The sequence below is a fragment of the Haliotis rufescens genome, unplaced genomic scaffold, assembly GCF_023055435.1.
Source record: "Haliotis rufescens isolate VD_foot unplaced genomic scaffold, xgHalRufe1.0.p SCAF_7, whole genome shotgun sequence".
Lineage (NCBI taxonomy): Eukaryota > Metazoa > Mollusca > Gastropoda > Lepetellida > Haliotidae > Haliotis > Haliotis rufescens.
In genome coordinates, this window is record NW_025964361.1 from 14,511,241 (window position 1) to 14,525,111 (window position 13,871).

Sequence of the window (13,871 nt, forward strand, 5' to 3'; positions counted from 1 at the left end):
TGTGATTCTTCACCTGATTGCGTATGGTTCTACAGCTAGTTGTTCTCAACCCTCAATTTTGGCAGTTTGGCATCCATTCCGTAGATGGGCCGAGCGAATATGGATGTCTTGTTGACGTGACGCCACACGTGGACGACCGGCCCGTGGAAAGTCCCGAGTGTTACCCTGATGTAGACAACTTCTTCAAAAACGTGATATTGTGTCTCTATGAACATTAAAATGTCTGGCAACTTCGTTTTTCACCACTCCTGTTTGCAGGATACCAACGGCGCGAGGTGGCAGTGCGTCAGCGTTATTTACAATCATTATATGTTGTTCGTATCATGCTCACAACACGCAAACATCCAGCTTGTCCGCCGTGCATGAACGTGCAAATTGTGAATCACGACCTTAAAGTCGAGATTTCTTCATGCATATGTACTTTGAAACATGCATTATTTAATTTCAGAATACATTTATTTTTACTGAACTTTATATGAAGCACAGTTAGTTTTTTTCCGTGTGCATAGCTCTTGTCTGTCACACAGACCCCGAAACAAATAAACTTACAGGTCTATAATAGTGAACATGTCTCGATTACTGCAGTGTGAAAATGAAGAACGTCTCTTGGTTACTTTTTATTATATTTTTTTACAATGAATTAACAAACTGTTTTCTGTAAAATCTGTTCATTTCCCTGTAGGGCGAGGGATAAATCTCATTACAATTAATTGCGACACAACGAAGATTATCATAAGTTATTTCACCTCTCACTCAAATAGTGTTTGTTTGTTGTTTAAGGCCTCACTCAGTAATAGTCTAGATTTATGAGGCCGGTCTGTAAATAATCGAGTCTGGACCAGACAATCCAGTTACTGAAGACCTATTCTAACCCGGATCTTCACGGGTGATTCAAATAGTGACATGACTTGTTTGCTGACAAAGGAGCCGCATTTGACTTGAAGAGTAGATTTAATTTCATTTACTGTTACATTGCTCAAAATGCAATTTCGTAGTGTTTGAAAGTGTTACCTTACTATTGACAATGCAAGAATATCCTAATTATTATCTTAGTGTGATGAAACTTGTCGATTATAACAAAACACATCGGACATATTTCGAAATACAACAGTTAAGAAATCGTACAGTACAGCTCATATTCAACGAACAAAATGATTATCTTACCACGTCGCTGCATATACATGCATACACTACAGTGGGATATGGCGGTGATGGCAGGGAGATAGAAAGAAGGTGCTTCAAGAAATTACGTAGATTTAACCCTGAGACATTATGCAGCGCTAGTAGCCTTCTCTCATGGAAATACAGTAAACTACGGTTATCCCGTACTCAATGGGAGCACTAATGTGTTCCTTATAACCGTAGTTTGTTATAAGCATATATACAGCAAATGGCTGGGGGCCCCCAAAAGATCGTCTTATCCGTCAGTTAGTTATAAGCGTGTTTGTTATGAATATAGCGTACTGTAGGATGATATCCATATTGAACAACACACATCATACATACATATATATCTGCTGCTGGCATTCAAACACATAACATGCACGTAGTGGATTTCGTTGTCCGCACATAACCCAGGGTGGCTGTGTTTAGGCTCTCAGCACTTTTTTATATTTGCTGCCACCTTTTGATATTTGATTGAATAATTTTCTTGTAGCATAACTTAAAAATGAATAAATAACTGTTCCACAAATAATGTTTTGTTGCTTAATGTTGTGAGGCCTTTTGCCAATCCTCCACTGCCGATGTCTGTGGAAGTCATGGAATAAGACACATTAATATGTCGTTAGTTTTACCCTCAGCTACCGCCAACTTCTGAAGTTTTGTGTCAAGATTCAGAAGGTCCAGTGCGAAGATTGTATTACTTCCTTTTATAGTAAGGAGAGATACACTGCTGCCATAAAGACGGAACTTGTGGACTTTCTCTCTGACATATTTCAGTTTGGTTACGTTGTTCTTGGCGACAGAATGTTCATAGAGGTATTGATCAGAGAAATAATACAATACCTCGCCCAGGGGATCCCATGTCAAGTTATCAATGATCGCACCTTTAGTGATCGGTGTCACATTCGTTCCATAGTAGCTGAAAGATGTCAACTCATCATCGAAACTTACATAAACTGTTGTAAATCGAGGACTAACGGTAACTGATCTATGACGAGTGATGCTCATGAAAAGTATCTTCAGTGCTGCCCCATTGTCGTTAACACGGTACACAATATACTTTTTTACTAAACGACCTGTCATAAAGACAAGTGTTCTCTGTTGATCGACCACCATCTGTGCAGGAACATTTCGAACAATAGTGGGGCTTCTTTTATCCTTGGTGTAGGAGAGTACCTGTCTGTGCGTGGACACCAGCAACTTCCCTGGTATTTCCACATGGGCTATGTCTCGTACAGACTGCAGCTGGATCTCCTTGTATGTCCTGACGGATTTGTTGTGGGGCAGCAGCACATACAGGTCAGATTTGTCAGGGGTGACGGGAAAGAACAGTACTCGTTTTCCACCCTCCTTGAACAAATGTATTTGTTCCTGATTGTCTGTCCCTGAAACGTTTAAAATGTGCGTGTGGACATAAGCTCGTTATGTCGAAACCATTAGAAACACTAAACACAACACAGGTACTATAAGTACTATATTTGATGTTGATATACTTTGCTCTAAGAAACAACTTATATATTTATGGAAATATTAACTATCATACAAAAATTATATACTTGTATTAAAAATTATATACATGTATTAATAGTAATAAATGTCGCTAGTACCTTGGCTGTACTTACTCAGAACACATCGGACGCCTTTGGTCCGAGTAAGGATGAGGCGTGAGAATGGCGGGCATTCCTGACCACTAGTTGGTGTCCATTTGCTCTTTCCCTGGCAAACATTCTCACAGATTCAATCTCTTTAAAATCAGATCTTAGTGCTCGCTACCGCTACACATATATGTCAGGCGACGTGGAACTGAAACCCGACCTGATACACTAGGGAAAACTAGGGACCCTGTTAACCAATCGCTACCAGACATAAGTGTGAAGGACTGAAAAAGCACTGTCCAGTCAACTAGAGTTAGTGAGCTCTAATATCTTGACAATGAGTGACACACTGACTACATTAAAGACCACAGTAGACAAAAACAACGCCAGTATAAACAGGAGTTAGAGAGCATACACAGAGAGAACAGCGATCTGAAGATTCTTGTCACAACTCAGGCCATCACCATTAGTGCTCTTGAAGATACACTTGTTAGAAGTGAGAATTATTCAAGACGAAATAACTTGATCCTATTCGGAATGGACATGGAAGAGAAAGAAGAACAGAGCGAAACAAAGGTGAAGGTCTTGAAGGAAGAACTTGATATGGAACACTATGATGACATTCAGTTGGACACAACTCACAGTCTTGGCACAAAACGTAACCATGGGGATCCACCTAGAATCATCATTAAATTTGTTGCAAGAGATGACAAGGTCGTGTGTTTTCTCAAGCAAGGGATAAACTTAAGCGCTCTTCCATCTTCCGGGTTTCAGAAGATTTTTCTTATAAGACTAGGGAAATGAGGAAAAAGCTATGGCCACATCTCAAAAGAGCTAGGGACGAGGGGAAAACAGCTTTCTTAAAAACAGACTATCTATATATAAATGGTCCCAAATTCTGTTTGGATGACATTACTGGGGAGTTGATTTCAGTAACTGCAGCTTGAAGGAATTTTGTTTTGTTTTGTTTTTAAATTTTGAATCGAAGACTTTGTAAAAAAAATTTTCAAGCGTAGTCTGTAATAGGATTCGCCATTTTGAAACAAGTGCCATAATACTCGAGAAAGTTGTTTTCTGATTGGCTAATGTCTACTTCCTTTTATTTTATTGCTTAGTTGATATCCGCGAAAGATCTTTCTGACGTGACTTGTAATGGCATTTCTTCAGATCTTTGATGCACCGGTAGCGAGCACTCAGATCTGATTTTAATGAGATTGTCACAGGTTATATTTTTTTAAAACAGACCGTGGTAGTGTGTTAATGTTGTAGTTAAGTGGTAGTGTGTATACACGTGGTAGTGTGTTAATGTTGTAGTGTCGTAATATAGTTGAGTGGTAGTGTGTATACACGTGGTAGTGTATTAATTTGGTAGTATCGTAGTGACGCTGAGTGGAAGTGTGTATACACGTGGTAGTGTGTTAATGTGGTAGTGTGTATACACGTGGTAGTATGTTAATGTGGTAGTATCGTAGGGAAGTTGAGTGGTAGTGTGTTAATGCGGTAGTGTGTATACATGATGTAGTAGGCTATAGTGTGTTAATGTTGCAGTGTAGTTGAGTGGTAGTGTGTATACATGTGGTAGTGTGTTAATGTGGTCGTGTAGTTGAGTGGTAGTGTTTATACACGTGGTAGTATGTTAATGTGGTAGTGTAGTTGAGTGGTAGTGTGTATACACGTGGTAGTATGTTAATGTGGTAGTGTAGTTGAGTGGTAGTGTTTATACACGTGGTAGTATGTTAATGTGGTAGTGTAGTTGAGTGGTAGTGTGTATACACGTGGTAGTGTGTTAATAGTGTAGAGTAGTTGAGCGGTAGTGTGTATACACGTGGTAGTGTGTTATTTGGGTAGTATCGTAGTGTAGTTGAGTGGTAGTGTGTGTATACACGTGGTAGTCTGTTAATGTGGTAGTGTCGTAGTGTAGTTGAGTGGTAGTGTGTATATACGTGGTAGTGTGTTAATGTGGTAGTGTCAAATTGTAGTTGAATGGTAGTGGGTATACACGTGGTAGTGTGTTAATGTGGCAGTATCGTAGTGTAGTTGAGTGGTAGTGTGTATATACATGTGGTAGTGCGGTAATGTGCTTTTGTGAATCAAGGGACTGGCCGTTGTAAATCTCATTGGCGTCTTGTGTCATATTCCAAATATCACATTGTCGGCACATTAAAATGAAATTTAAAATAAAACATATGAAGTAATTTTTTTTTAATTATTATTCGGTAGTCGCAATGATCGCTCATGAACAAAACAAACTCTATCCTGTCTAAATATGACTAAAAACAGGGGAAGGTATGAGGGGAAGAGGATGAGGGAGCGGAAAGTGGGGGATGGAGAGGAAGGAAAGCGAGGGCAAGGAAGTGGGGCGAAGGAAGTAGGTGGGGAGGAAGGAAGTTGACGGCGGGGAAGTGGAGCGAAGGAGGTGGGTGCTGGAGAGGAAGGAAGTTGATGGTAAGGAAGTTGGGCGAAGGAGGTGGGTGGACAACAAGGAAGAGAGGGCGATAGAGTTGAGAGGGTGGAGAGGAATGAAAGCGAAGTCAAAGAAGTGTGGCAAAGGTGGGTGATAGAGAGGAATGAAAGCGAGGGCAAAGAAGTGTGACGAAGGTGGGTGATTGAGAGGAAGAGGGCGAGGAAGTGTGGCGAAGGTGGGTGATTGAGAGGAAGAGGGCGAGGAAGTGTGGCGAAGGTGGGTGATTGAGAGGAAGAGGGAGAGGGCGAGAAAGTAGGGCGAAGGCGGGTGATTCAGAGGGAGGGGGCGAGGAAGTTTGGCGAAGGTGGGTGATTGAGAGGAAGAGGGAGAGGGCGAGGAAGTAGAGCGAAGGCGGGTGATTGAGAAGAAGGGGGAAAGGGAGAGGACGTGTGGCGAAGGTGGGTGATGGAGAGGAAGGAAGTTGACGGCAAGGAATTGTGGCGAAGGAGGTGGGTGGAGAAGAAGGAAGGTTTGGACGAGGAAGTGGGGCGAGGGAGGGTGATGGAGAGGAAGGAGGTTGACGGCGAGGAATTGTGGCGAAGGAGGTGGGTGGAGAAGAAGGAAGGTGTGGACGAGGAAGTGGGGCGAAGGAGAGTGATGGAGAGGAAGGAAGTTGACGGCAAGGAATTGTGGCGAAGGAGGTGGGTGGACAGGAAGGAAGAGAGGGCGACAGAGTTGGGCGAAGGGGGTGGATAGAGGGGGAGGGGGAGAAGGCGGGGAAGTGGGGCGAATGCGGGAGAGAAAGGTGTGTTTGTTTGTTTTCTGTTTATCGCCAGCTACATGTCGGCAGTCAGTAAATAATCGAGTCTGGACCAGATTGTCAAGTGATTTGACACCATTTGCATCGATCTTCACAATTGGGAAACAATAACATGTGTGATTGGGAGAAGGAGGGGGGGGGGGGGGGGGGGGGGGTAGAAGAAGGAGGGTGAGAGGAAGGGAAAAGGGACTATAGGTGAGAGGTGATAGAGGGCAACGCATAGGAGGATTGGTTGGGTCTTACCTGTGTTGAAGTCACTTCAAGAAGTTGTGTATAGTGCCCGGGTATTGTCTTACTGTTAATCTGACAAGTGAGACTGGTTGCTGAGAAAGAGAAAGCGGAACATCCAACAACCTGCCTACAGAGCATCTCACACATTGCTGGACCAAATGGCTGTCTCACGTGGTGCTGTAGGTCTGCGACGGGACAAGCTACATGTAGGCACACCAGGACAACACCGCACCAATACGTCATGTCGTCCAAACGTAGATGGAGATGTCTGAAAATGGTAGGGTTATCACAGGAAACGACGCCTCTTTACAAAGTTGGATAGTGAGCAGCGAGCGTGCATGATAGATGTAACATTTAGTTTATGCCATATTTCTTACATGTATGTGTTCAGTAACACAACAGTTGTGTAATACTTGTAACTCACCTGTGTGAGATGTGATGCTTCGTCTGCGGATGGAAATGGTCTACTGTTAGACTTGGGGTTGAAAACTCGAAACGTTTTGACTTTCGGAAATCTTTACTCCTTACTTCTACATGAATCATTGATCAGTTTTCACCAGTTTACAATCGAATTTTTGAAACTGATAAAAGACATCGCATACCTCTTCAGGGTCGTTTCTATAAACTAGATCGTTGTCTTTAGTATTGATTAACCAAATTACCAATTAACGATAGTCTGAGTGAAGTTTAATGGTCCTAATCCTTTTCAGTGTAATGTTATAATGAATAACAATTATATGATAAGAATATTATTTTTTTCTAGCACGATAGCAAAGTTTGTGAAAAGTCAAATGTGTTTGCTGCCCTTTGAATTTTATTTTATTTCACTGCTTCTTAGCCTCCTCACACACCATTGCCACAGCTATATGTGGCCATGTGTCATCGACTTCCCACATGTATACTAGACTCCTGACATGCTTCAGTCAATATCCACGGGTTTTTTTTGTCCCCGTGGCGTATATATAATTTATTATCGGTATAGAATCAGTCTTGAATATCGGTGTACAATCAATTATTCCTGTCATTGATACTTGATTTACTGGGCAATATTATTCCACTCAACTGACGTTACAAAGCATACTTGTTTATCAGTGGTATTGCCGCTTTGACCAGCATTTCAGACGGTCCACTCCCAATTGCCAGACAGACCAGTCAAGTGTGACCAGTGTAATTGCCTGGTCTCACCTTCTAATTAATGAGCTGCTCCCAACTGTGGGCATAGTATGCTACTCCAACTCGTAAGGTGATACAGATTAAGCAGATTGTGATTGTGTTTATAAGTTGCTTTTGATCTGTGTTGGGTTGCGTGTGTTTTATTAGCAAAGATTTAGAGAAGTTATTCCAATGATATAGAATACAGTAAACTCAGTGAAGATTAGCAAACAATGTTAAATACAATGTTAGGCAGAATAAGAACACATTAAATAGATTTAACTTATCCATGACCTGAGTTTAATCTCACATGTACTATGGGTACCGTACTATATTAAAGTATTACTATATTATAGTATAAGTCAGAGTCACTGAGTTGTGTCACAAGTCCCGTACTGTACATAACCCTCCACGCCCACCAATCTCGGTTCGCTCACCAGCTTAAACTGCACAGTCGTCAATCACCTAGGCCCCTGGGACTGACAAATATGAACTTGGAAATGGAGATGGCGGGCGGACTTATGTCCAGAAATTACAATTGTTGAGAGTCCGTCCAACTCTCAGGAGAACCAGCCCAGTTCTCGAAAGGGTCAGCCCAACCCAAATGAAGGGAGTCCCTTCACTCTGGTCACCAGAAAAACTGCCAAAAAAATAGCCAACATGACTTATAGTCAAGCCGCGCAAAATGTCCCTGACCGTTTTCAGGACAGATTCACGTTCTCAGAAACTAAAAACAAAGAAAATATCGATTATAGTGCCCAATGGGCTCAAGGCATGCTTAAACGCAAACAGCCTCAATCTAGCCCACCTAAGGCTAAAGTAGTACAGAAAAGACAAAGGTTGGTCATAACAGAATAGAAGACCACAAACCAAATGGGAAAAAGTAGTCTTCAGCGCAGACTTCTCCCAAGATCTTAATAAGATCCAAACAGCTCAAGATATTGCCAAAGAGCAAAAGCACAAAAATATTATTAGAATAAATATGTGTGGAAGAGGATATGTTGCTGTCGGGGACAACCTAATAGAGTCAGTTGACGTGCCCAAAAGCATAAATGAGATCAAACTAAAATAGGATACCCCAAAGTGACTTAGCAATGTCAGATGCGCTGTACATCTTGACAAAAAAATAATGACGACGAGCTTTATCAAATTGTCTGTCAAGCCCCAAAGAATGTCACTTAACCTACAATCCTGTCGGCGTTCAGGATCAAATCAAATGGCACAACCAACACGTGAGTAGTAATACTCACATTAAGGACAATGAAACATACCATACAGGAAAAGGCCAACCCAAAGCACAACTGTATGCTCTATGGACATACAAAAACATCATGCAAACGCCAGATCTTGGTAAACAAAAGGCTCAGAACACAAACGGAGTTCATAGCCATGGCATTGATCCAAATTACAAGCAGAAAAATGAGTGTCAAAGCCACCCGCATCTTCAAACTGGCTTCCAAAATAATGAAATACAAAGGAACAAAGAAACAGTCCCTAAATAAGGTATGCCCCAAAAACTCAATCAGCGCTCATCTATAAACAATCATGTACTTGATTTTATTACAGTAGAATGCAAATGGCCTTAACAGCCATGGCAATGAACTGAATGCACTCGTAAGAAACAGGCGTTAAAGCCGCATGTCATTCTAATACAGGAGACTAAACTCGGTGAAGAAGCCAAATTCACACTACCTGGGTACACCCAAAATAGAAAAGACAGAAAAAGACCTGGCAACAAGGGAGGAGGAATAATCAGCCTTGTCCACGACAGCTGTAACTAAAAAAATATCGAATCAAACGTAGGAAACCTTGAAACCCATGTGATCTCCCTAAAACTAGCAAATGACAATGAATTACGCATAGATAACATATACCAAAGGGTTACCCATGTAACGAACATGGAAGAGCTAACAAGACTAGCTAAATAGTAGGCAAAAATGGGATAATCCTTGGTGACTTTAATGCCCACATCCCTCTTTGGGAAGACAGGAATGATTCATGCAAATACGGCAAAATGGTAGAGAAATGGGTTGAGGACGACTCTGAACAACGGCAGTCACACACGTTATTCCCAAGTCCACAACACATGGAGTTCAATGACCTCACAACTGCCACCAACAACCTTGCCACACATTGTCAATGGCAAGTCCATGATGACACTTGGGGAAGCGATCACCTTCCTATATTCACCTATATAGGTAGCCCATCATAATTAGAGGAACAGCCCAATCCTCAGCCTACATGGGACTATGCAAAGGTTGATTGGCCTAAATTCAGGAAGGAATGTATATCATTCAAATCCTCAGAAATTGCCTCGGATAATCCTGATCATTTTGGCCAATACCTCACCTCAGCAATTATTGCCACAGCTGAAAAATCAATTCCAAACAGACCACAAAACATGCAAAACTCCGGTACCATGGTGGAACTGGGAAATAGCAACAGCTAGGAGAGTGAGAAAGAAAGACCTAAAAAGGTAAAAAAGGGATAAATCAGCTTTCGCCCAAGTCTGGGCAGCCAGGACAAAAGTAAGACAGCTCATAGATGATTCTAAAAAAGAGTCATAGCGGAGCTTCTGCAAATCTCAATATGAAGAAAACAAATGCTAAAAACGTCTGGAGCAAAATACACGCAACGCAAACAGGGGTAAACCCAGAATAATTCCCAAGTTAGCCAACTCCCATACAGTCAAAGAAAAGGCCAACATTCTAGCCGAGCACTTCACATCTGTCAGCAGCAACACAAATTGCAATTCAAACAGGAAGAACTGCTTTTGCTTAAGACATGAAAACAGGCGCAAAGCAAGCATCTGGTGTACAATATACCATTTACTGTGACAGAGTTTGATGATGCAATACAACATAGAAAAGGCACAGCACCTGGTCTTGACACAACCAGTTACGAGATATTGAAAAAGCTTTCTACCTGAGTTGTATAACACGATATGGTCCAAAGGAGAAGTCCCAAAAGCATGGAAACATGATACAGTTATCCTGCTTCTAAAGCAAGGGAAAGATGAAGCCCTACCAAACTCTTATCGACCGATCTCACTCACCTCAAACATGTGCAAAGCTATGGAAGCCATGTTTATGAAAAGGCCCATGCATCACCTTGAAACTGGCAACCACATCAAACCTGACCAAAGCGGCTTCAGGAAGGGACACACGTGTCAAGATCATATTCTAAGACTGGAAAATGAAATAAAAAAGCTCAATTACACAGACAATACCCAGCCGCAGTATTTCTGGACTTCAGCAACGCCTTCGACATGGTATGGCATGACGGACTCCTCACAAAACTAGCACAAAATGGAGTAGAAGGGAACATGGCAAACTTCATAGACATCTTCCTGCAAGACAGGTCGCTACCAGTTAAAATAGGGAACAATCAATCTGATCCTATGTCACTGGACAATGGCACGCCACAAGGCAGCATTATTAGCCCAACCCTATTAAATATCATGATCAATGATCTTTTTGATAATGTCATCTCTCCTAAAACACAAACCAACCAATTTCGAAAAATCCGCAATACATCTTTGGGTGATCCTTGATCAACACCTCACTTGGGGCAAACATATAGAATGTGGGATACAGATGTCAAAAAGACGTATTACGGGCAATTTCAGGCACATCTTGTGGCACATTGAGGAACACTCAGCTGGAAGTCTACAAATCACTTATCAGATCAAAAATAGACTATGGTTGTGAGGCCTTTCTCTCAGCATCAACTATTGTCTTGAGCCGCCTCGACAGAATACAACACAAAGCCCTAATGCTGGCCACAGTCGCAGCATCAGGCACTTCACTTGGGGACGAACATCAAACCCCCTGATTAAAAAGATATGACAAGACAAAAACACTCGAGATGAAGCAAAACCTCGGAAAAATCCCACTTTAACATCAGAAGTCACCAACTCTTCTACGATCAGTAGCTATAACTAAACTTCAAACTACCTGGGACAGCTGGGCCCATACATACACTAATGGATCCAAGAATCCTATCAACAACAGTGTTGGTTATAGGATCCATATCCACAGCTCCAAACCCCAAGCACATTCGTTTCGCCTGCCTGATGGTCAGTCAGTATTCACGGCTGAATTGGAGGCAATTCATCATGCACTCAAACTCATACCAGAACTTCCGGAAGCAAGGCAGTCGTCCTACTGAGACTCGCTAAGTGCACTTCAAGCCATCAGTGGCAGAAACTCAAACTCCAGGCCAAACACAGTCAACAATATTCTATACGAATATACAAAACTATCGGACCAAGGGCAACAGGTGGAGCTGTGTTGGATCCCCTCTCACATAGATATTCATGGAAATGAAAAAGCAGACTCACTGGCGAAGCTAGCTCTAGACAAAGCGGAGATACAGCCTATTCTCTTCAGTAAACTAGAGATAGAAAGCAAAATCAAAGCCTCTATAGCAGAAACATGGCAAGCCCAATGGAACACAAGTAAGATCGGCAGATGGCTACACAAAATTCAACCCAAGATCCAGCAAAAACTAAACTCATACTCAAATGAAAGGAAAATTGAAAGTGCCATCTCACGCCTCAGACTCGGTCACAAAAAACACTATGACAAGGTTCGTTCATCTTGCTATCAGGCTAAATCCATTGCTCACGTGTTACTGGAATGTCAAGACCACGCCCCAGCCCAGGCTCGGTTAAAACAAGAATTGCAGTTAGAACCGCTATCTGTCATAGATCTCCTAAAGCCAAGAGATGCAATAGCGAAGGCCAAACTAACTCTATTTCTGAGAGATCGACAGCTACTCGAACGTATATAAACAGAGCAGCCAAAGATTAAAATTGAAATCATATCAATACAAAAACAGAAATTCTGTGAATACCAAACTCACAATAGATATGTGTACTCTACTCACACACAGGAGTCCCCAAGAGGGATAGGTCAGCAGAAATTGCTTAGGCAGAAGGCAACCTCTTAAACACTTTATGTAACAACAACAGTAAGGTAACACCACCATGGCTGGTATACGCAGAGTTGAGTACATAGATTCTCAGAGAGGAACCCAACAAGTATTCCTTGACCACGCTGGAGATGTATCATCAAGACCTGCCGTGGGAAATGTTCCACTGTTGGAGACTTCCTTAAAGATATCTCGGACCACTGCCACCCACCTAGAGATCAGACTCCTGTCAAGTTTGTCATTACTTTGAGGACACGGGCCAGAGAAGAAGGCTGGTGCGTCTCAAAGAGAAGCTGGTTAGTGGGCAGAAGACACCTCTTGAATTCTTGGATGTTGTTGCACATTTGCTGAACCTGAGCTGAAAACAGCCATTGTACTGAACTGTGATCAGGGTGTATTGTGTTTATTATATAGCAATATTGCAAAAATGTAATGCATACTTCAAAAAGTATGATTTCTGGTATGATTTGATGATTATAAGTGCATAATAAACCAATCCTGTAAATTCCTCAAAATGTGGTTTTCTGGTATGTCCTACTTTTATGAAAGGTAAATATAAAACAGGTAACTATTGCTACAGGTAACTATAAGCTGTCTGACAAATGGGATGTCTGACAAATGGGAGGTTGCCTTTCAAATATACCAGGGCCAAAAGTCCCTTGTGGGGAAGGCGGAACCCGCCACAGCTATTTGTGCCCATTATTTGAATTTACAATTGGTTGAAAAAGAAGTTTTAATTAAAATTTGATTTGGAATTAAAATCTTGGAATTCACAGCATAGCAAAAAAAATATAACACCGAATCTTGCAGTTTGGAACTTCAACATTCTGTAAATATATATAGTATCTTGTTCATCGATGCCTAGATGTTTGATTTTCATTGACAAATCAGATATGTTAGATGTTGTTTATGTAGGTTTGTCTTAACTGTACATCACCAGTGAACGTTGAAAGAGTTTGCTGTTTTGTGTAATTATCTGCATGACAAATGTCACCTTTGAGGTCAGGTATATCTGAACTGCTGAGAGATCGACCTGAATCATGAATAAACAAAATTGAAAAACGTGATTTAAACGTTGATATTAATACCAGTAAATACAGTGGCCTTTCGAAAAACAGGGGTTTAGTTTAGATTTAATGCTTGAAGTTTAATATTTTCATGTTGTCACTACATTTCAGTAAGAGCAGGTTTTGTAGACTCACCTGTAAATAAGGCCGACACTGTAAATAGATACAACGTACTACTGGTTGGTTGTTTTGTTGTTTTAAGCCACACTCAGCAATATTCTAGCTATATGACGGCGGTCTGTACCAGACAATCCAGTGATTGATATCATGAAACGTACTAATGAGAATATGGGAATTATCACAAGAAAGCTGTTGGGTTTTTTTCTTGACTTTTTTTCATACCAAAAGTGGCAATACATTAAAAAGTTTATTCACTCAAGTTTTCCTCAATCGGCTTTAAACATAATTCCCATTGGTCAGTTCGACACCTCATATAAAAAAAAAATATTTTGAGATTTCGTTAGAATGTGAGATATTCAGCCAGACGTTATGCAATGAAAGAC